Source organism: Siphateles boraxobius, unplaced genomic scaffold, assembly GCF_051911475.1.
Source record: "Siphateles boraxobius isolate OS27281-9 unplaced genomic scaffold, OSU_SipBor_1 55, whole genome shotgun sequence".
Classification (NCBI taxonomy): domain Eukaryota; kingdom Metazoa; phylum Chordata; class Actinopteri; order Cypriniformes; family Leuciscidae; genus Siphateles; species Siphateles boraxobius.
The window spans coordinates 7,822,073-7,826,510 of NW_027509181.1; the positions used below are offsets into that span (position 1 = coordinate 7,822,073).

Consider the following 4,438-nt stretch of genomic DNA (forward strand, 5'->3'; position numbering starts at 1 on the left):
TAAATGATATATTTAATGGACAACTGGATATCTAAATGTTCATTGTGCAAACCTTTATGACATAAACTGCCTTTATGACAGACTGAAATGTGATATTTTACTGTGAGCACTTTTAAAAAACCTTCATGCCAGCTTTCCATATATGTCTGAAAACTGTGCCCAACATTATTTAGTAAACATAGCATAAGCATTTGTCCTGCCGATTTTCTTTGATACACTAACAGACTTTAAGTTACACCCATTTGAAATGTGTATTTGTTTGCTCTTCCGGGGGCCGTTGCTGGGCCGTTGCTGGGTCGTTGCTTGGTCGTTGCTGGGCCCCTGAGGGTGGAAGGCCAGTGCAATCTACACACATCTATTCTCCTCATCATGGACAACAAACTTTGTTTAGTCACATTTAAATACCAGACTATTTTATCTTTTCCCCCCTTTTCTATTCTAACATCATGCTTGTATTAGGTTTTGATGGGTATTGTGAGACCATCTGATATGGAAATATTTTAAAGAAATGCTGTAATATATAACAATAATAATAATTAATATGTATTTACTTTTTTTGCATGAACACCAACAAATATAATGGATGAACATGCAACAACTTGTCATTATCCAATTTCCAGTGTTGGCAGTAAACAAAAATCAATTTATATATTTACACTTTACTATTACACAAGGATAATGCACTATTTAGCAAAACAACAAACAAACAGTGCCAACGTTTCTATTTCACCCCCTCTGATTGCTTCTTATATGCCTGACATCAGTAATATCTATGCTTTCATACTAAATACAGTAGATGTACTAGAATGATCAACATGGATCATCTTCAATTATGATTGAAGTGTTTGTAGTAATATAACCCACTGCAGCCTCTTGTTATTCACATACCTTCCCTTTATTTCACTGAAAACTGGCATACTTCTCACATGCAAGTATGTGCAACTTTTAGTGCATTGTTGTCCCAAATATCATTAACTAGATCAAAAATGTTTATGTCATGTTTATTTTTAAATTATGAACTAAACTCATAAGAAATTAAAATTTCTCAAATAAAATATTACATTTACTGTACCAAACACCACTTTCAATACACAGTATTCACCATATTTTATTACACAATACTTTATTGGAGGACACAGCATAAAGTTGATAAAGTAGCATAAAGACAAATGAGATTCAAGATAAATAAAAATGGGTCTTCAAAAATACATTAACATCACATTAATCCATTCACAGCTGCTGAAGCCACAAAATGAGTGCCAGAGAATCATATTCAGTCACATATGATACAGAAAACAGATTTGATATTGTGTTGGAAAATAATGATTCATTATCACAGCTAAACTGGTTTCTTGCTCTTCCCTGTACATGTCTCTATCGTGTTCATGTTCTTCTTCCTCATCTAAACAGTTTGTTCAGTTGTGCACTACAGTAAAACTGATGAACAGAAGATGTGATCACTGATGTGGTGTAGCTTTTTCTAAGAGGAAGAAGTCTCAACATCCCATCGTCAGGCGTTCTCCAGTCCTGGTCTGAAAGTAAAACAAAAAATTCAAATTAAGTTGTTTAATAGACAGTCAGGTCAGCTTCTGTTGTGTGTTATTTAAAGCAGTGATGGGCTACTCTGGTCCTCAGCGTCCACTGTCCTGTAGATTTAGCTCCAACCTCAAACCCTCCTGCCTATGTCTACAAGTAAACCTGGAGACTTTGGTTAAAATGTTCAGATGTGCTCAATTAGGGTTTGATGTAAACTCTCCACCTCAAAAAGGAGAACGCAAAAGGGCCTGAGTTGCCTGTTCCTTATTTAAATTTACAAAGCAGTAGTCAGTACATTATATTATACACATTGAAGTATTATATATATATATATATATATATATATAAAATTGCAGCACATAAAGGTGAAACTCGAAAAATTAATATCGTGCAAAAGTTTTTTTTTTAGCAATTTTTTTTTATCGTGCAAAACTTTATTTCAGTAATTCAACTTAAAAGGTGAAACTAATATATTATACAGACTAATTACATGTAAAGTGAGATATTTCAAGCCTATATTTGTTACAATCTGGATGATTATGGCTTACAGCTATGAAAACCCCAAAATTAGAATATTGTGAAAAGGTTTTCATAGCTGTAAGCCATAATCATCAAAATTATAACAAATAAAGGCTTGAAATATCTCACTTTGCATGTCATGAATGAGTCTATATAATATATTAGTTTCACCTTTTAAGTAGAATTTTGTGAAATAAATGAACTTTTGCACGATATTCTAATTTTTCGAGTTTCACCTGTAATGTAAGTTAAGTACTGAAAAAAAAACTGTTTTACCCATATCAACAGCAACCTGTTTTAAAAGATATTTTAGAAAGCCATGGTCTCTTTGAGCCTTTGCCAGTGATGCTTGATTTCTTTCAAGACAACACACTCTTCTGTCACTTGTTTCAAGAGCTTTACTTGGTCAATACCCAAGTGATAACCTGTACAACGTAAAATTGTCAACATCAAATGATGTACTAGCCTACATATTACAGCATTGTTTCAATACAGGACATACCAATGGCCTCGCACACCTTTCTGTCTTTGGGCACCGGATGTTCCTTCCTCACCGAAACAAAGGATTCATTCGATTAGCTTGCGTTGATATAAGGACTGGTCTTCCTTCTCTGCTGTAAAACAAAAAAAGTCTCTACTTACTCTATGTGCAATTACTATTGTTCTTAAAACATAGAAAAGAAGACAGTTATAAATAAGTTATTTTACCAAACGATTCAGGAGAGATCATTTGATGAGTAAATACTGATTGAAATATTGTAGGATCTTTACCTGGGAAGGGCTGATCACGGCAAGATTCGCTGCGTCTCACTAGTAGCTCTTGTGAGGGTCGGCTCTTAAAAGATCTGTTGAGTTTGATGTTGTAGAGATCTTAAAAAAAGGACTAAGTAATCCTGCAAGACAGAAAGGAAGGTAATTTTATTACATTACAAGCAAGTAGAAAGTTTATAAATAACAGTAGGATTTATTTCTGTATAGAGTGTTGCATAATTAAATGTTAAATGCATTTATGTAATAAGTTTACTGATATTTGGGCATGATTAAAAGTATGTCATTAATAGCAAGCAAAAATAACACGATTTACATGCAAATGGGACAGTTATCAGCAGTGTAACTGATCTGATCATGACAAAATAATCGAGTATCTGATGTCGTGTGACAAGTCATATTAACTTTTCCACTCTTGCAAACAGACAGAGGAAGGTCATGAGGTGTGTAGAGACATCATGTATCATTGGAACATCAACAGACAGGGTCCAATTTGTAATAATTTTAAATAATACAATGCAATTAATATAAACTTTCTGACAGTGTGTGGGGAATCTGCAACTGATTTGCAAATATCGCGATAAATGTGTACAGGAATTGAGGCAGTAGCCAATGACAGCACTAGGAGTAAAAGCTGCAGGATTATGTACGAGTATACAAATATGTATGTGCATCGAATTTGAATTTGAGAACTTGTTAAATCTTGTGAATTATTAAGACTTAGAGACTATGTTTGTACTGATTGGGCTATGGGTTTGTAAGAAAAGGTTTAAGAAACAACAAATGATTGATAAAATGTTTGATTACAGGTTAAAACCAACACATACATACCATTGTGAATATTTGCCTTTGTAGCTTTTCGTCTCCCGTTTACTTCTCCTCAAACAATAATGAGCTGACTGAGTCCGAAAGGCCCTTTTGGTCTTTTCAGCTGAAAAAAGAGAAAATAAAATATCATTATGTATAATATATAGGATTATTTAAAGGAAAAATTACAGATTTACCTTACAATTTTTGGATTTTAAATTATTAGGCATTAAAAGCATGGTAAGTGTTGTAGTTACTATGCATTTACAACAAATATTACTATAAAACTACCAATACTGAGATAAAAGCATGGTAAATTTTGTGGTTACTGTGCATTTACAACAAATATTACTATAAAACTACCAATACTGAGGTAAAAGCATGGTAAGTTTTGTGGTTACTGTGCATTTACAACAAATGATACATTAAAACGGCAAATACTGTGGTAAAAGCATGGTAAGTGTTGTGGTTACTATGCATTTACAACAAATATTACTTTAAAACTACCAATACTGAGGTAAAAGCATGTTAAGTCTTGTGGTTACTGTGCATTTACAACAAATATTACTATAAAACTACAAATACTGTGGTAAAAGCATGGTAAGTTTTGTGGTTACTGTGCATTTACAACAAATATTACTATAAAACTACAAATACTGAGGTAAAAGCATGGTAAGTGTTGTGGTTACTGTGCATTTACAACAAATATTACTATAAAACTACAAATACTGAGGTAAAAGCATGGTAAGTGTTGTGGTTACTGTGCATTTACAACAAATATTACTATAAAACTACAAATACTGTGGTA

General features: G+C 33.0%; 1 long non-coding RNA gene across 2 annotated transcripts; it reads right to left on the minus strand.

The window, feature by feature from the left end:
* Positions 1-1,112: 1,112 nt before the first annotated feature.
* On the minus strand, positions 1,113-3,861 carry LOC143714578 (uncharacterized). Of its 2 annotated transcripts, none has more exons than XR_013195550.1 (4): positions 3,655-3,861; positions 2,827-2,948; positions 2,574-2,669; positions 1,113-1,532 (listed from the first exon to the last, which is right to left on the minus strand). It is a non-coding gene; the product is annotated as an uncharacterized LOC143714578 (long non-coding RNA). The 2 variants fall into 2 exon arrangements; XR_013195551.1 differs by having other exon boundaries at positions 2,558-2,669.
* Between the last annotated feature and the right edge of the window lie 577 nt (positions 3,862-4,438).